General features: G+C 34.6%; 1 long non-coding RNA gene and 2 pseudogenes across 1 annotated transcript; 2 read left to right on the top strand and 1 right to left on the bottom strand.

Moving 5' to 3' along the window:
• The first annotated feature begins 3,962 nt into the window (after window positions 1-3,962).
• LOC118046147 (acidic endochitinase-like) lies at window positions 3,963-5,058 on the top strand (annotated as a pseudogene).
• A 1,606-nt stretch (window positions 5,059-6,664) lies between these two features.
• On the top strand, window positions 6,665-9,320 carry LOC118046141 (uncharacterized). The gene is made up of 2 exons (XR_012168104.1): window positions 6,665-7,011; window positions 8,988-9,320. It is a non-coding gene; the product is annotated as an uncharacterized lncRNA (long non-coding RNA).
• Window positions 9,321-11,826: 2,506 nt separating this feature from the next.
• LOC118046149 (ABC transporter C family member 10-like) lies at window positions 11,827-18,338 on the bottom strand (annotated as a pseudogene).
• Between the last annotated feature and the right edge of the window lie 2,341 nt (window positions 18,339-20,679).

Below are 20,679 nucleotides of genomic sequence, written 5' to 3'. Positions count from 1 at the left end.
AAAATAAATTCTAGAACAGGGGAAAGTTTTATGATTTTAACACAAGATTGCTTAGCTAAACTACAGTGCGGGGAAAAAGAGTGAGTTTCTTGAGGATATATTATTATTAACTCCAAGGCATTGGTCGAGAGGAGCACTTGTTGTGTGTATCATAGTATGACAAGGTTTTAACGTTATCAGCTCTTGCGAGCTAGCCTGCGAGAGGTTTTTCCTCGTTAATTTTTTTTAGCGTGAATTATAGTTGTCTCACCTTGTTCAAAATATGACCGGATTACGGTATTACATGGGAGTGTGATAAAGATTAAAATGTTTTTTTATTCGAGAAAATATTAAAATAATATTTTTTTTAAAAAATTATTTTTGATACAACATATCAAAATAATTAAAAAAATATTTAAAAAACTAATTTTAAACCAAAACAAATTCAATTTTTAAGAAAATGGTGTTTTTGGCCGCCAATCACAAAGTTATTGGGTTAGTAGAATCATTTTTCTATAGTATTGATAATAAAACATTATCATTTTGGATATAAAAAAAATTTAGAGTTGACCTAGCTGAGTCTGATTCGGTTTTTAATCGGGTCAGTTAGATTACTAGTTGACATGTCAAGTCACTCTAATTTAACCATATCAATGTTCGAAATAGTTAAAAGAGAAACTCAATTAAAGTCTTTTGGCGTGTTTAGTCAGGTCAACTAGATCATGAATTGACAATCAAGTTACTCGTATTTGACTATATCACTATCTAAAATAGTTCAAAAAAAATTATTCTAAGTTTAAATTTCAAGTTAGTAAATTACTTGAATCAAACTATCATACCTAGTTTAGATTGTGTTTCTAAGTGAAGTAACAGTTATTTTTTAAAGTATTTTCTGCTAATATATATATATATTATATATATATATATATATATATTTAAATATTTTACATTACCAGAAATTCGCTTTAATAGTAATGGAATCACCGACGGAATATTTCTATCGGTAATCTGAGGTCGAAATTACCGATGGAACTCTTTTCATCCGTAATTCAGTCGGTAACTACCGACGGATACTATCCGTCAGTAGTTACCGACTAAATTACGAACATAAAGTTCAGAATTAAGAAAAAAAAGGCGGGTCGTTGATGTGGAGGTTTTGGCGAGTGATTTTTTTCGACAGAATCACCGACAGATTCAAAACGGGAGACCCGTACAGTGATGTAACCGATTCACCGTCAAAGATACCAATAGAATTATCGAGGGATTTGAAATGGCAGATTCGTACGGGTGACGTGACCGGTTCACCGTTAAAAATGCCGATGGAATCACCGAGGGATTCGAAATGGTAGATTCGTACGGTGACATGTTGATTTTTCGTCAGAATAGCCGACGGACTTATTTCATCGGTGAGTCCGTCGAAAAAAGTTAATATATGCTCTCTCTGCCGATCCTCTCCTCCCTTATTTCTCCTTTTTCTTCCTAATCCTAACTCTCCTCATTTGCAAACAACTAGCCCCCCCTCCCCCCCAAACAAAAATCTCCCTCATCTCAGCACAACAAGTTATATTTCTTGAAGTTTTGTGGTCACAACATCCGTGTTCTAATTTACTGACGGATTTTATCAATTTGTGTAAGTAACTCTATCTTTTTAAATTTTAACATTTAAATGTCAATTTTATTGTTTTTTTAGTATATGTATTTTGTTAGTAGATGTACATGTTTTATTGTTATTTCTCAAACAAACTTGTAGTATATGAATGTATAATTTTATACCTTTTATGGTTTGTTTTAGCTTTTGTAAGATTGTATTTGTTTGTAAATTGTTAAAACTTTGTGGAATTACCGAATTACATGTTCTATTTGAAATAATTAATAGCTTGCTTAATGGGTTCGTTTTAAGTTTTATTGATGGTATTGCAGAGTGATAATTTCCGTAAATTTATATATATTAATTTGTATGGACGTTGATAAATGATAATGAATATTTAATATTTATGAGAAGTTGTGATTGGTTTGTTGGATAATCTCGAGGTAAAGTAATATTTTTGCAAGTTTATTTACCTAACTTAGTTAATTAATACATGATGTCATCATAATTTTAGAGAGGTTCGATATAAGTCATGGATGATTGTTCATGGATGTATTGAGATTCATCCCAAGGATTGTGGAGGATGGATTATTGTAACGGGGTTCAGGGTTTTATTAATTTCGCAACATCTATTCCCAGAAATTTTTCTAGAGGCGGTATTAGGTGTCCATGCAGGAAGTGTCAAAATAAAAAGTATATACATCCAGATGTTGTAATGATGCATCTTTTACACAAAGGGTTTATGGAGAATTACCAGTGTTGGTATGTACATGGAGAAGTATTTGTTAGTAAGAGGAGAATGGGAGAAACAGTGGTTGGGTCAACTTCTAGTGCTAGCAACGTGCATGAAGCGGCAAATGACAACATTAATCCTTACAGAAATATAGTTATGGTTGCAATGAGAATGAATGAAGGTAATGTTAGTCAATGTCCAATCGTAGAAGAAGAACCTAATGCAGATGCAGCTAGGTTTTTTGATTTGTTGAAAGATTTCTGACGAACATCTATGGGATGGCTGCACAAACCACAGTAAATTATCGGTCATAGCACATGTGTTCACCATCAAGTCAGAGCACGGGTTGAGTGAGGCTGAGTATGACAAAATTATTGATTGGACAAGAAGCATGGCATCACAGAGTGGAACATGTGCGCCTAATCGTTTTTGGCTGTATAACCACCAGCCTCTTCCTCCTCCTCCTCCACCATTATATTAATTTGTAATAAACATTATTTTACATTTAAAATTTCATTTAATATGTTTTTTGAAACACATGTATTTTGTAATGAATATTATTTAACTTTGATTTTTTGTTTTTGATGTTTAATATAAATTTTATTTGCATAATTAGTTTTTATTACCATTAATTTATATAAATTTTATATTATGTATTTTTAAATAATTTTTAAAAAACAAGTTTTGAAAAAAAAAACTATTACAAAGGGTTTTACCGACAGAATTAATCCGTCGGCATTTGACAATAGCTGCCACAATCACCGACGAATTTACAGACGGATACATTCGGTCGGTATTATTCACCTACAGATTTCCAACGGACTTAATCCGTCGGTATTTTGCCACCATTACCGACGAATTTACAGACGGATATATTCGGTCGGTATTTCAATCACTCATCGACAAATTTACCAACGCAAAGTAGCCGTCGGTAAATCACCATATCACCGATGAAATAAAAATCCGTCGGTATATTTCAGAGGGAAACTTTTTTTTTTGACGCACAAAGTCCGTCGGTAAATAGTTTTTTTGTTTTTCCGACCGATATAGCGACAGAATGGGATATCACCAACGAAAGGAAAGGCGACGGACGTTTTCCATCGGTAAATAATTTACTGACGAACTGCTAATCACACACCGACGGAATATTTCGGTTGGTAAAACTATGAAATCTTGTAGTGTTATATCAACATTTCAAAACAATAAAAAATACAAAAAAAATAATTTTAAACAAAACAAAATAAAAAAATAATATAAAACACGGTTTCAATTGGAAAAACAAACAGCAACTTAATAACTAAGAAATTCATAGCCTGCTTTTGATGGAATCGTCAAAGTGGAAACCGATTTCAGACTGCCCAAAAAACAGCCCCTAATCCCCTTGGATTCCAGGAAACTCACTGATGGACTTAAATGGTATCTGCCTAGACAGCCAAGTCAAAACCGTCCTCGTCCTACTATTTGTAAATAGAGAGGACCGGCATAGTCTTTAATAACCATGGTACTTTTTATGCAGAATTCTTCTATACTTTCAATGAGAACGGCAGCAATTTCTTGCCCACAAACCACGGTGATCAGACTTTTCTACTAGGACAACTAGACACGCATCGTCCTCCGAAGCTATAAATTTGTACCGTCTCCACATTGTTGATACACAGAACAAGCTTGATATCCAAAATGGCTTGCCAAGCAAAAGCTATCACCCTTCTTCTATCCATCTTAGCTGTCTCCTTATTCAAACCTCAAAATGGTGCAGGCATCCGCCATCTACTGGGGTCAAAATGGCAATGAAGGCAGCTTAGCTGATACTTGTAACTCAGGAAACTATCAATTCGTGAACATAGCTTTCCTATCTAGTTTCGGCAATGGCCAAACTCCAGTGCTGAACCTAGCAGGCCATTGTGACCCCAGCGCCGGTACCTGCACCGGCCAAAGCAATGACATTAAATCTTGTCAAAATCAAGGAATCAAAGTGCTACTTTCCATCGGAGGTGGTGCAGGCAGCTACTCCCTTTCATCGGCCGACGATGCAGCGCAAGTTGCAAACTATATCTGGAATAACTTCCTAGGTGGTCAGTCCAGCTCACGTCCGCTAGGCGATGCCATCCTAGACGGGGTTGATTTTGACATCGAGGCTGGTTCAGGTCAGTTCTGGGATGATCTTGCTAGGGCACTTAATGGCTTTAGCCAACAAAGGAAGGTATACTTGGCTGCAGCTCCACAATGCATCTTCCCTGATGCTAATCTAGACACTGCAATCAAAACTGGCCTGTTTGATTACGTGTGGGTTCAATTCTATAACAATCCTCCATGTCAATACGTAAATGATGCTACGGGTCTCTTGAGTGCATGGAACCAATGGACCACAGTTCAATCCAATCAAATATTCCTGGGACTGCCTGCTGCTCCGGAGGCAGCCCCCAGTGGTGGATTCATCCCTTCTGATGTGCTCATTTCTCAGGTCCTTCCATCTATCAAGGGTTCACCAAAGTATGGAGGCGTTATGCTCTGGAGCAAGCAGTATGACAATGGGTATAGTGCAGCTATAAAGGGCAGTGTCTAGATTTTTTTCAGCCCTGCTCTTCCGCATGCTGTGTGCTCCTGATTCCTGAATAAATTTGATATATATATATCCACAGCATGTTTGATCTAAAGAGTGTATGCGGCAATCAGAATATTATGTTTACTTAAATTTCAAGCTAAATAAAACGAAATTACAGTTCCCTGACAAGGAAAATATAATCAATTTACCAGTGAATTCCTTATAGTGTTTTTTGTTCTTTTTTCTTGTTCATCACGCTCAACAAAAGTCTTGTGGTTGTGGAGTAACTTTATGCCTTCTAAGGTGTTGACAATGTTTTATGAGTTGTTCAAATGACTTAGAGTCTCCAAAACTCAGCTGGGGTGTCTAAATTTTTCCACTCGATCCATGAATGCAAATCCCTTGATATATTAATTTGCTGACATTTTCAAAGGCAAAATGTGAAAGAAAGAAAAATTGCCAAACAAATAATGTGCCGTTTGGTATTGTGGTTGTGGGTGAGGTTCACCTACAGTCATAAATATTATTGTTTGGTAATGCTTTAAAAGTAGCAAAAAGCTGCTTCTTGTATTGAAAAAATCCATGAATAGTGGAGCCATGTATTGTGCGGCTAATTTTATAAACCAAACTTGTCAATTTCGTTTCGTTTTGTTCAGAATGACCGAAATATTCATTACCAATTCAAAAAACAGAACAAAACGGAACAATTTTCATCTCATTTTAAATCTCGGTCCGTTCCGGATTTTTCGGCTAAATTTCAGCTAAAACGTTTTGGTTTCATTCCACATGTTTCGTTTCGCTCTTGAAAAGCCATTGAATCAAATTGAACCTTGTTCAATTTGATTAATTAAACCACCCAAGTATAAAAAACTCTTTTTCATTACTATTTTCAATAACAATGATATTAATAATAATATTGAAAATTATTGTTACTATTTTCATTAATAATGATATTAATTTTTAAAATTAGATTTATCACTAATATATATGGTTTATATTCATGTTATTTTTTTTTCATGTTTATACTTTGTAGGAATTTGAGCAAAACAAGAGATGTTTTAGATTTCATTAGCCTTGATAACCTTGACCTAACTTTTTATTTAAAATATTTGTGTTAAAACATTTTACTTTCATAATATTTTGATATTTTGTTTAAGTTGAATTACTTTAAGTTAAAGATCTATTTAATCTTAAGTATTTAGAAATATTTTAAATTTTAAAATTATATCTTTATTTGGCATTATGTTTGTATTGCATAATTTATAATTAATTTATCTTGAATTTGAATTATATTTGTTGAATATATATATATATATATATATATATAGTATAATCTTGAAAACGGTATACCGAAACACTTTAAAATTGAAAACATTCCATTCCAATTAAAAAAACAAAAAACCTATCAAAACAGAATTGACAACCTTATTATAAATCCGGTTCAAATGCCTCACCTTTTTTTTTAAACTATGCGGCTAATTTTTTTTATATTTTTTGAATTATTTTAAATATTAACATTAAAAATAAATTTTAAAAAATAAAAAATAAATTATTTTAATATATTTATAAATAAAAATCACTTTCAAAACCTGCTGCTATACACACTTCCCTCGACTCCAAAGACGAAGATAATGAATGTGTCCTTGCGCATTCAAAGCATCTCTCCACCCTAACACCCTCCAAGCTTCACCAAAACCTTCCTCTCCAATCCATCCCAACAAAAATTAAATGAATCCATAAGATTAGGACCCAAATAGAACAAAAACATGACCACCATTTCTTCCTTATTGCCACTACTAACACCCCTCTCCTCGCACCTTCAACTTCTACTCATGCTTCCAAAGTCTCTCACTTTTCCTCGTTGCATCGATCCCTTTTCTCTAAATCTCCTTCATGTCCTTATCCTCTATGTAACTTTCCAAGAAAACCAAAAGAATAGTTTCTTTAAAATCATCAGAAGCAGAGGAGATATCATCAACAGGAGATGAGTGGCTACAAACACTCCCCTGACAAGAAAAAGCCTTTGTACTCTCATAGTTTGCCTTGCATTGAAGCTTGGTTGAAGGGTTTGGGGTTTTACCATAGCAAGGAGAACCGTGCTATTTGGTTTGTTGAGAAACCTGATTGGCATGCTCAGTTATCACTTGATGTCACTGATCTTTATATAAGGTAAAGTTTGGCTCTTTATTGGTGTTTTAGCATCTGGGTTTTTGTTGTTTTGTTTGTTAGTGTATGTGAGTAATTGCTGTCAAGTTTTCAACTTTGCATACGATCATTGTGGTTTGGTGAATTGCTACTGGTGTGGTCATGATGTAGTCTGTTTGAGTTATCTTTTACTGTGAATGATTACTGTGTTTTTGTATTATGTTCATTATTTGGATTTATTTTTATTATTAGGTTGAGTGGTTTCTACATGTAATTTGGAATTTTTAGAAAAGAAGGAAACTTGAGCTGGCAAGGAAAAATTGGTGATTTGAATTAGTGAACAACAGATAATATTGCTGTTAGATGTATCATAGCTTCCATTATGGTGTTTGCTGTAATCTGACAAGTCAAGTGTGCTTTGTTATAGCTATTGCTCGAAGTTTGTTTGTCAATCTTTGGCTACACAATCCCGATTGAAAATATTTGTATAATGATGGAAGTGAGATTATTCTTGTTAGTGATGGGGACTCTGCTGCTCAGAAAGAATTGATAAAAAGGATCTAGCTGATCCCAACTAGTTTGAATCTAGGGATTTAGTGAGGTTCGATGAATAGACCAGCAAAAGGCTGAAGAATCAGTGTTAATATCTTTCCATTTTATCTAAAAATAGAGCACATCCATATTTCCTCAATTAGTCATGTTGTGCACTAGAGAAGTAATCTAGCAAGTGTGTCAAGAGGTTTGTGCTCATATGAGGTTTGCATTTGGGGAAGAAGAATAATATGGTGTGGAGCAATATTATCAAAATATTAGTAGTTTATGGATGATTTGAATTAATAAATTGTAGTTGGTTTGATAAGATCAGAAATGCTGCAGCTATGTATAAATTATAGTTTCAGAATTAGCAATTGTAAGAGTATCTATTCATTTTTCAGTGGAAGTAGCTAGGGAATAATTGATGACAGGGATACATAAACGTGATGAGTTTGTGTTGCTTTGGATAAATAGTGTGTGAGGGAATTGAAAGGTACAGTGCTACTGGAGATGGAGTTAGATAGATGATTGCATGGCTATACCTACACAATGCAGAGAAGTTTATGGACCATCACAAGCTTCTTCTTCATGATCATATAGAAAAACGGTTTCATGCTAATAGATCATGTAAATAAAAGGATTTAAGCATGATCAGAAGTCAAGATGGATTAGTGATTGCGTAAAGGAAATTGGTACCAATATGTGGGAAGTTGGAGGTCGTGTGATCAATGACAATAGGAAAGTGAACAGAAGGTTAGCCCTGTCCAGCAAATATCATGGGTCTAATGTCATTGGTGCAAGAAATTTGAGACTAGCTCATAGGCGCAGTAGCTGCAGATCAATTGGTTAAGATTGATTCAGTTTGGGCTAGTAGTGCCCTTCTGAAATTTGGGACATAAGCTATGGTTTTCATACCATGTTCTGTTCTTTAAGAAGATGATTTCTCATTTTAAACAGCAGCTTCCATATTTTATATATGTATTTTTTTTACTATTGTAATGGTTTGTGCAGACTTTCTTTGAACTATGTACAATTGAAGTTTCTTACCATCAATCTTCTAAAATATCAAGGTGATGGCACTATTCAAGAGTAGACCAATGCAATGATGAACTGTGCTCATTGAATCTTGGTTGGGATTCAATAAAGGAAAGGAATGGTGGAGAAAGCTGGATAACTTTAAGTGGGAAAAAAGGTTTAGTTGGTTTTGCAGCTTGCCTGAGAGTTCTCTTCCTATTCTCCTTGTATTCAAATTTTGAATTCTCAACCTGCTAGGACTAATGATCAATTTATCAAATTGCACAAATTAAGATACCATTGTTTATCCAGGGTAGTTAGATTTTACCATTGGAGATGGATTCTGAAATGCTAATTTGATGTAAAGGGAGGAAATAAGTCTTTATACTCAGTTACACTATTCATCCTTTTAGATTTATTGCTTGGCTAAACAGACTGTATCTTTGATGCAGGTACTTGAAGAATGGACCAGGGAATCTTGAAAAGGATGTGGAGAGGAGATTCAGTTACGCATTGAGCAGAGAAGATATAGAAATGCACTCTTGGAGGACCATAAAGAAATGAAAGTGATCATTTTATCTTTTGAATGGTCCTCACTGTTTATTCATGGGAATATCTCATAGGACTTGCATGGTGTTCATTCTATATCCTCATTCTGAGCATACGCTCTCCTTTTAAAATAAAAATAAAAATAGAATTCTTTTGATGTATCCTAAGTTGTCCAATTCCTTCTCAATGGGCTTTGATGATTGATAAATGCATCCGTCTTTGGTCTCTGGTCTTGATCAAGCTTGCTCTCTTTTTGCTTCACCATTCATCGTTGGAAAACAGAGGAACATGTTATTACGCTATCAGAATCTACAGCTTCTGCATCATTTTTCAGGACAAAAGCAGCGGCAAAAGAGGAGGGAAGGAAGCAAAAAGCTTATAGTTAAGTTTTCAGTAGCACCACTTTTGTATTCTTCGTAGAGCTCCGGATTCAACTCCAGATGATAGTTATCCTGATGATTTTGACAGTGTGATTTCCCAGTATTATCCACTAATGAGTTTAGCTGCAGGAGTGTGGATATGATACAGGGAAATCAAGTGGAGTGGGGCAGGCCTGCAACCTGATGCTCTTGCAAAAGTGGCCAATTTCGTTGAATTGCGAGAAGAATTTGCGGAACTGATGTTAGGAACTCCAGTTCCCCTCCACATTTCTCCTCCCCAGACTGCAGTATTGTTGTAATACTATACGACCTAAACGACAATTTCAGTAAAAAAAAATTCCCTTTACCTCACCAATCCATATGAGTGGATAATTTATTCTACTTTTTAAGTTATGTTTTAGGACAATTTGGAATTTATTTTAACATTTTGCATGCAAATACTTTAACAATAATATACAAAACATACTGAGAAAATTGATTTAATATTTTCTTGCTTATAAAGATTCTCTTATTCTCTCTAAAAGTTTTTAATTGAAAATTAAAATACTTCAAAAATAAAATTGTTATAAAAAATAATTTAACGTAAATTATATTACCTAATAGGTATATTTGAGGTTTGCCATTTTTTTTTTATGTACAGCTTAATATTCACATCTCATTTTACAATTTTCTTATATTTGGTTTATATTATTAACTAGTAACTTGCTACTATATTATGATATGTTGCTAAGTTCATAATTCCATGGGGCAAAGGTTGATATGATAGTTAAGGAGATTAACCATGTTCTTAATTTTCAGTATTTTAAAATTTTGAGGCAATAGCTATGAAAATTTATGAATTTATTTTTAAATACATCAAAATAATATACAAATGTAATTTTAAATTTATTGGAAGGGATTTTGTCTCAATTGAATCGAAAATTAATAAAAAATACGGCTACTATTGAATAAATAAAAAGAAGATGAGTTAGTGTGCATATATCTGCAGCATATCGCTTAAAAGAGCGATTGCTAAAAAAAGAAGTTATAACTATTAAAATAATTTGCATCCACTGATTTACATGCACATCATCCTGGTGTAAAGTCGAGCATATTCAATCTTGATAGAACAAGATTAATCTAAAATGTCTTTTAATTGTTTTTTTTTTAAGAGATTATATTAATAAAAATTTAAGAAAGATCAAAGCAGTTTTAAACCGGATTGCTGGTGAAATACAACCTGAGGATGACGTAAAGGATGGATTAAATTTGTTGATAATTATTTTCCCAATTTTCACCAACTAAGATTAAGAAAAACTAAGCACATGACACTTGTGAAAAATGGCTGACTGCACTCAATTTCCCAGTAGATATTAGCAAGCTTGATGTTTGAATACAGGTGCAAAACTAAGGATAGGAACTGATATTCCTTTCTCATTTCTCCTCCCTAGACCTATAGTTTTGTTGGCAAATATCTTACATCATACTTCCTACTGGTCTGGCATGCTTTTCTTTGCTGCTAAAGCTAGGGTGAGATGAGAAGATTCGGATACACGATAAATAATATTCAGCTTCAATGTGATTTGCAGCGTGGGTAAATGAGACAGTATCCTTCACAAGTTGTCCAAAAGTGAACTTCCCTTTCATTAACTTCTCCGGCTCGTCGATGCTCAACTAGTTTTTCCTGAAATAGAAAAAAACAGCTTTTCAGTGATACATCTTGGAATTTCTTCTGAGATTTATCTACATGAAGTTGCAGCTACAGTCGTCTCTCGTTCTCAGTGTTAGGCTGTGTATTTTTCGTCTCCTCTCTCTTTTTCAAATGAAAACCAAGGTTTTGGCAGTGGATCGCCTTGTAGCTCTGGTATTTTTGGGGTACTCCAGAACAATAAGCCTCTGCTAAGATGGTTGGATGGCATGGATGAATGATCAGCTACATGAGATTATCTTGGAGTGGCGACAAATCAGTGCAAATCCGCAAAGTCACGATGTGGGCTAAAAGGATACAGATAAGTGCATTTTTTAGATAAGAATTAAAGGAAATGAAATTACCATCGCGTAATGGAAAGTACATTGTGCAATCCATCACTGTTGGTATCCTGTGAGACTACTGTGAATTACAAAGTGTAGCAATTGAAATATTAAGTCCGAATAGTTCTTTTGCAAAACCAAGTCAGTTGCATTATCAATTGAATGGGGTTGCTTCATCAAGAACCAAGAGTACTCCTATCTCCTCAAAGGGCACGGCCCAACAAAATAATTGGTCTCTGCCATGCTCCAATTCGATCATCTTCCACAACTGTGTTGCAGGTTTGTTAATCATTTCTCTGACTATTAAATCGAAAGCATCACATTATTTTCCATGTAGGGGAAGAAAAGCATACTAAAGAATACTAGACCTGCTCTTTCTCCTGATTACAGCCTCTTGAAGCTGACACTTTCCGAGAATTGAAAATATGGAACAACTTTCAAGTTTAGATGTAAGCATGAGCAGGTAGAAACAACAGTTCCTGGTTTATAGAAATGATTACTAGATATTATAAAATTGTCTAATGACTGGAAAAGTTACCTCCAATATCTCCTGGTCAGTGTGCTGGGATAAGGGGTCAAATGGTGTATCTCACAAGTCCGTTAAAGAGAGTAGGATCTGAGGTATTAATTCGAGTCGTGACCCAGATATGACAGTCCAATCTTGAGATGTAATTCCATCTACGATGATCTTTCTCAGTGGTTCCACCAGTCGAAATAGAGCACTATAAGTGTAGTCTTCCACAGCCGGTTCGTCCAACAATTGCAATCTTTTGGTGTTCTTCAAATGCAACTGATTCCATCGGAAGAAGGATAGTGGTGCGTCAGGCCTGTATCTAATCTGTTTGATACTAAACTTTTTTTTTCAGTCTGCTAGCCTTCACCAATTGTCTCATTAAATACTTATATAAATCATACGAGTAAGAACTAACCTGCAAACACATGAATTTTAATGATCACACTTTACCTTTTCGGCCATTCGATGGAGGTCGGGTTATGCTTTAATTCACTTAGGGGTTTCATTGGTATGTGCATAGTATTGGATTAAGCTTTCAAACAGAATATAGTATTTTGCTAATGTGCACTGGCTTTGAATCGTGAAAACACAGGACATATTTAATGAAAGTCATTAAAGAAGTGCATTTCCAATTTTAAAATCTACAGTCATGGGAAGTATTTACAAGTAGTAGGGGGGAGAAGTGGGGGGTTGGGAAGCTATCGTAATAGTTATGTTTGTTACAAAAAAGTTGAAGAAAGTAAACATATAATGCTCACGCAGAGTTAAAAGTTACAGGAGGTAAGTAAACGCATGCAGAGTGCTGCAGAGGCAAGAACAGTTGCACTAAATATTTCAAGCGTTGATGAAACCACTCATTTGCAGCAAGTTAACTGTGGAAGAAAAGGACTAGCAATTTATGTCAATGAGGTTAATAAGGGATGGTTTTTTTGAAGAACGTTCTTCCTCTCAAAGGCCTTATTGTCCATGGATCCTGCTAGCAGATTCAGCCAGATGATTTGACACTAAAGACTTGGTGGTGCATTGTCCGCAATAATTCTTAGCAGAGGCAAAGTAATTTGCCTGCAGATAAGAATGAGATAATCCTTAATCCACTTTATAACGTAAAATCATCTTCAATGGTAGTATGGTCTCATAAAAAAGGGAGATCATAACAGCATACTGCCACTTGTCCAGCCATATAATCAATTTATGCATTATATTTGAGCAGTTAACTTTGTTAGACTAATGGAGGCTCCTTCTTGTAGAAGTATGCAATACTACTGTAAGTTTAGATTTGTTCTCAGCTTTGAAAACATTAGATTTCTCGTGAATTTGTACACTATAACATGCTTGATTTGTTAAACTGGTTACCTATATATAAACATTACACAATTGAAAGTTCAATGTGTTAAATTGTACGATGATTACTTGCGTTCCATTGCATTGATTTCTTCAAAGTAGTAAGGAGTTGTTCTAAAAAAAGTTGGGATGATAACCAGTTTCAGAAGATTACAAACTCCAGGCAGTTTGGTCAATTTGAAGCTCACTGCAAGAAAACTTTTAGCCTTTTTTTTTAAGCCTAACGGTCTACATTCCTACATGTGGCAATGGAAGACATTAACATCAAAATTATTCTATAAAAAATGATTAGTTAGTTTCATTACATTAAACTTATTACATGGTCACAATTTGTAAGGAATTTTTTTTTTTAATGTAGAGGAGACGCTATCCTGTGGTTTCCAGAAGAACAACCCAGGCAGTTTGGGTGAATTGAACAGCTCATTGTAAAGAAATTAAGAATTGTTTTTAGCCTTTTTTTTCTTATTATTCCTTGAAGCCAAGTCTGCTTTCCTGATTATTTAGATTGGGCCATTGCCAAAGCTTCTCACAATTCCAAACCACTCATGTAAGAGGATAACATAATTACCTGTAAGCGAATAGCCAAATAAATCATTGGTATGGAGACAAACAGGACTTGCAGGTGACAACAGCCAGCACTCCCAGGTTATATAAGCATTTTGTGGTTGCACCAACGGTGAAGATCAAACCGAAAGGAACATCAAGATCGACAATGCTCAAATCTGACGTGACCTATGAGACATAAAATAAACACAGGTCCAGATCAACAGTTACACATCATTCCTCATGAAGGAAACAACATTTTCTGGGTGAGATGCTTACCCGACTCAGTATTCTTCCAAGAGGTGTGGAGTCATGGAAAGACATGGGTGCACGAAAAAGAGAATTTAGTAGCTGGGAAAATAATGACTTGGATGATTGAAGACCCAAAACAACTATAGAGATTGATCTACATAGCAAGAAAAGTGTTGAGGTAACTTCAATACACAGATAGACCGCAATTAAATGCAATGTGCTAACATGAGGATCATCAACATTAGCTGCCATCCAAGAGTTCTGTGTTATCTGACCAATGACAAACAACAGGTGACTGAAAGCAGCGATGGAGAAGTACAAGTATCCTTTGTTTTGATTTAGATACTGCACATAAGGCTTAAACCCTGTGTCTCCCACTTCCTTTGCTTAATCAGTTGATCTCCTTGAGAGGTTTTAATCTGACCGTCTACATAACTCTTCTGGATCTCCCTAACAGATGATCCCTGTCTCTGCGGAGCATCAGCCTCGGTATGCCTTTCAGAACCAGCTGTTTCTTTGTGTGCATTGACAAGGTCCAGAAATTCTTGGCTTGACGACAATAACTGATGATAAGGAGCGGCTTGTAGGATTTCTCCATCTGACATCACCAGTTTACAAAGATAAGCTGTCTCAAGGTACTTCTTTTGTGAAAGCTTTAACAAACAAATTTTATGGAAAAATTGCTTTAACGTGAAAATGAAGTTTAATCAGCCATAGAATTGTAGCAAGTAACTAAGTATTTCCTAAAAGTGATTGAATCAAAGGATGCTAACCATAACAGAGTCAAATGCTGGCAGGAAATCAACTTGATGAGTCACAAGCAAGACTGTTTTCCTTGAAAGTGCTCCCATGATATATTCCTGTAAAGAATCAAGTCAGAATTGAGGGAAGGCTAGCAACTAAGAGTGGAGACAGAGGTTTCTATCAGGAAAATTTGATTACAATGAATAAACTTGTAGCTGTGTGTGCATCCACAGCGCTGAATGGATCATCAAGAGATACATATCTGCATTCTGATAGAGAGCCCGGCAAGTTGAATTCGCTGCTTTTGACCACACTCAAATTGACTCCTCTTTCACCTATTTCAGTAAGATCACCATAAGGAAGCAACTCAAGGGTCCTTTACCAAAGAGCATCGCTCAAGTGTTGTCATGGTATCGTTGCCTATCCATTTCCGAACCGAATACAATGTTCTCTTTTATCGATCCCGTCTGGATCCAAGCTGTTTGCGAAACATAGGCAATCCTACCACAAACCTGAATCTGCAGGTCATAAAGACCAAAAAAAGGCTCACTTATGAAATAGGAAATAAAATTTGCATTAAGGCACATTTGTTCTTAAGAAACTCCAAAAAGTTAAGGACTGGAAGAGCATGGCAAGAAGATTAAACTGGAAGTTCTAAAAGGATACACTCACAGTTCCCCTGGTGTATGTGGAACTTCTCCAAGAATTGCTGCTAAAGGGTTGACTTGCCAGAGCCAACCTCTCCACATATGGCCACCTTTTCACCAGGCCGAATTCCAAAACTCACATTTCTCAATGTAGGCTTTGAAGAATTCTCTTCCCATGAAAAATTAGCTGACTTGATTAAAACAGCATTGTCCACACTCCCATGTTGCGCTTGTGCAGAACATTTCCATTCTGCAAACTCTGACGCTTCAAGAAACTTCACAATACGTGCAAAAAGCTACCTGTGCTTGAATAACCACTCCAATAACATCAGGGATTGATCTAATTGGGTCTTGAACAAGACCCAAAGTCGCCAAAAAAGTGAAAAACATTATTAGCATGCAGAGGAATTTTCAGGAAATAGCATGCTCCAAAGGTAGCAGCAGAGACCAAAACAGGAGAAGACCAGAAAGAGAAAACCATTATATGCTTTGTGCGTTTGCACTGCTGACAACCATTTATACTCTACATTTTCAAATTTTCTATGGCATTCTTAAAATGCGTTTTCCCAAGCATATAATTTCAGTACCTTCATGTTAACCAGAGCCTCATTACAAGCCTTCAATCTCGCATCTTGTGCCACATAAGCTTAGACTGAACTTATGCTGTAACTTTGCAAGTGGAGTGTTGCATAGCCACAGTAATTATTATAACCACTAAGGCAGCAAGTGTTGCTAGCCCCACTGCACGGAAAAGAATTACAAGAGAGAGACAAAGCTGAAAGCTTGTTGTCCATGTCTGATGAAACCAGAAGGGAAACTCGCCTATCCTGTAAGCATCCACAGTAACATAGTTCATGACCTCACCACCCGAGTGCATCAACCTACCAACATTGGATAGCCTCTGTTGCTTCTTATATATTGCAGCCGTGAGCAAGGACCTGACTTTCAAACCAACAAGCCTGCTCCTAAAATACCATTGCTTTTGTGATAAGGACTCTAAGCTCTTTGAAAAGAAGAGCGTCAGAACCAGTACATAACCTTCATATTTAAAACCTGCTTTTCCTTCAGCAACCAAAATGAAGGCATTCAGAAGCAGAGGCCCAGCTGACAAAGTAAGTATCTTTAGCATGGCAAAGAATCCTGAAATTACAAATGTCTTTCCAGTGGCAAAATACAATTGTCCACAGAGAGAGATGGCTGAGATGATTCAGCTTCTTTTTGTTTGTTCAGTTGCTCCAAAACTCCATATAACAGCTTTCTGCTCGTTTCTGCTTCGCAACTTTGGTATATCCTCATCCTCTAGAGTTTTCTCCTTACCCTTTCGCATCAGTGGATTCAACCACAAAATGACATTTTATTGAAGAATCCTGCTTTGGCAAATGGAGTAACTTGGTAGCGGAATCGATTTTACTTACACATCGCCTCACCATTCAATGGAGCATACAGGTCCCTTTTTCATTCCCCTCGTGTTTATAACCTTGTAAACACATAACAATAACAATATTGCTCCTGGAAAGGAGATGACATCCAAAGCTATCTTAACCAACATTCCTTCACCTAAAATGGCGCTGTATATGGACAAAGCACAGACAATACCAGCAAGCAAGGAAGCAAGAATGGACAATAGCCGCAATGGCGTTCTTTGAAGATGCTTCCCTCGAAGGCTTATGGTCAAACCCACCAAAAGCCATGTAAATCCCTGAAACAGCACCACTAGACAACTTCTCAATGGCAAGGCAGTCTGGTTTTTCCTCAACTTCTCTTCCAAAATCCATATGCCCAAGCACAAGTACACAAATCCGATACCACCATTGAGTATAACAGAAACTATCTGCAGACTCGAATAGCCTCTAAATCGAGGTGTTATTTTATATATTTTTGAAGATGCTGAAGATATTCGCATGAAAGTGAACAAGAGCACGATTAGAAGCAAAACATCGAAGCAAATGATCAGCGCGTGATTGATACATGAAGTTGGTTGAAATACCAAGCTAGAACCAGATGGCTTTCCACTTGTATCCGAATCGACAGATTCCCCACAAAACAACGTCCACAGGTCTTCCATTATCTTTCCTTTCCTGCTTACTTTTCAACTCCTGCTTTGGTATACAATGTAAGAAAACAATGCTCCGTGTTACAAGAAAAATCATCAATTAATCAAATCTTTAAAACCACTTAACAATATCTTGTTGTCAATTATCAGTGATTTTTTAATGAAGAAGAAGAAAGCATTTTTCACACACACCCACAATGATAAGTACCATCACTCACAAAGAACTAAAGAAGATTAAAGAAAATGTGATAATAAAAAGCAAGAAAGGAGAAACAAAAGGTAGAGAAGTAATCCTACGAAAAGATAAAAACTTCATCATCAGTTCATTACCTATTCTTTTTGGGCAAAACAAAAGGTCTACCTTTAATACACGACAAAATAGTATTTCTTAATGACCAACAGACGATGTGAGATCCTCAAAAATATTTAACAAGCAAATCTTGCTATAGATATTATAAAAAATCGAACCTTATTATCATAATTAAATTAAAGAAAACAAGCTTGTCAGCCAATCTTGAGTTTCATAAGAAATAAAAGAGTTCAGGTTTGCATTCATTCAAACAGCAGTAGGGCACACCTGGATAACATTTAAAAGAATAAGAAGACTAACCTGAAAATTGCACCAAACCTCAAATTTTACAAGCCAAGATTTATTAATGTTCCATTTCAGAGTTTTTGAGGTCTCTCCCTCTGTGTTAAGTGTTTAGGACACGGAGTGGAACCAGAATTTCAGAGAGAGAGTGACGCTGTAGTGTTGTTAAATACTTTATTTTATTATTATTAATATGAATATTTAGCCCACTTATATGAATTTCGATTAATTTAACAGACTTTAAAATTAATTTTTCGTGGTTAAAATAAAAGTAAATTCAAAATATAACCTGTAGAGCTTCCACTAACAAATACTTGGATATATTAGTAGTGTTGCAAGATAGGAAAAGGAGGGAGGAATTGTGATGTTGCTAGGCATGCATGGGATGGAACAGAGTCCTGTGTCGTCCTTCTTGTAGAAATACCAATAAATACTTCTACCAATCATTTTCGATTACGAAAAATAATTAAATATTCTATTATTTCATGATTATGATACGAATTCAATTTCTATGAATATCGATATACAGGAAAGAAATAAGAAAAAAGGATCTCTGTTTTTTTCTTTAATCGTCATGGCTCACGTAAGATCGGTCTGTTGACATGTACCCGTCTTGTTTTGGCTTGTTTCGGCTTTCGAACAAAAGAGGCGATCTTGCTGGCCGACCAGTCTCCTTCCTTTCTGTTACTCGTCCTCTTTATTCTACTTTTTGTTTCAATATCATATTCCAATTGGCTTCTCCATGGTTTTGTTTTATTTGTGAAGTAAAAATGTTTTAAAAAAGATTTATTTTTAAAAAAATTAATTATTTCAATTTTTTTAGATTATTATAATATGTTAATATCAAAAATAAATTTTAAAAACTTAAAAAAAAATTAATATATTTTTAAATAAAAAATATTATTTCATACAACAAAATAACACTTCTCGCATGCTATTATCATGAAGTTTCTAATGCATTGATGAAGAAATCGATAAAAAAATAAAATAAAATTAAGAATCTATGGCAAAAATAAGTAAAAAATAATACACAATAAAAGATTGTATAGAGAAACTGTTAGCCTTATCATGATTGTCCTATCTAAACCATCAATTATAGAAATATACTAGTTACATGATCTCTACGATGTCGCTGGTCAATTTGTTTTGCATAAAAAATATTAAAAAAAAAGCTCAAATCTAAAAGTATTAGGTCTTTCTGCGAAGTTATACCTAAAAATCTTGGGTTTGACTGTAACGCATGATCTAAGAGTAATATTTATAATATTAATAATAACATTAAACTTGCATGACCTAAGTTTAAGTGGGTTTACCTGCAATACCAGACCCAATAGTCTTGAAAAATTATATGTGGAAAAACTGTTGCAATCCACAATGTTTTCAAGGAAAAAGCTACAAGGCTAAATTCTCAACCAGATTAATATTTAAAAAATTAAACAAAGAAAATTTTAAAAAAATCATAAAAAAATTGAAAGGGGAAAAAACATGCAGGGATCTATAGTGTTGCATGAGAAAATCTACAATTATAATTCTCAACCAACTCAATATTTAAAAATAATAAAATCGATAAAGACAATTTTGAAAAAAAAATCATAAAAAAAAAAAATCATGTTGGGGGACACTATAGCAATCCATAGTGTTTTTAAGAAAAAAAACCACGAAGCTAAATTCTTAACCAGCTCCATATGAAAAAAAAAAAAATAGAATCAACAAAGACTATTCTGGAAAAAAAAAACAAAAAAAAACCATAAAAAAAAAAGAGAAAAAAAAAACATGTGGAGAAACACTATAGCAATCTATAATATTTTAAAGAAAAAAACTACAAAGCTAAATTCTCAACCAGTTCGATATTTAAAAAATAAAATAAAAAAAACCCAAAAAAAGAGAAGACGACAATTTTGGAAAAAAAAAAAAAAGCAATAAAAAAAAATGAAAAAAAATAGGAAAAAACATGTGGGGAAAATTATAGCTGAATTCTCAACCAACTCAATATTAAAAAAAAATCGACAAAGATAATTTTTTTAAAAAAAACATGTGGGGAAACACTGTAGTAAAACAAAAACAATGTGGGGAAATATTATAACAATTCACAGTGTTTTACAGGAAAAAAAAAAAAAAAAAAAAAAAAAAACTATGAAGCAAAATCGACAAAGACTATTTTGGGAAAAAAAATCATAAAAAAAGCCATGTATAGAAACATTGTAGTAATCCATAAGTTTTTCTTTAAAAAACTAATGAAGAAAAAGAACAAAAATCTGAATGAACTGGGTTCAAAGCAGGTTAATCCGTCAAACCTTTGATTTGCGTCGTAAAAGTTTGATAACTAAATAGAAAAAAAAAATTGATGGGTTACCCATAATTAATTGGATTAACCCGTCAAATCAGGTTAACCAGTCAAACCCAGAATCCATGTCATGAAAGTTTGATAACTAAATAGAAAAACATCTAATATCAACAAACTAAATAAAAAAAATTAATTAAAAGAAAAAAAAGAAGGCATCAACCTTTTCGTCGTGGAT

Source organism: Populus alba, chromosome 15 (genome assembly GCF_005239225.2).
Source record: "Populus alba chromosome 15, ASM523922v2, whole genome shotgun sequence".
Classification (NCBI taxonomy): Eukaryota; Viridiplantae; Streptophyta; class Magnoliopsida; order Malpighiales; family Salicaceae; genus Populus; species Populus alba.
Note: the sequence above shows the minus strand (reverse complement) of the source record. Positions and strands in the feature narration are given on the sequence as shown.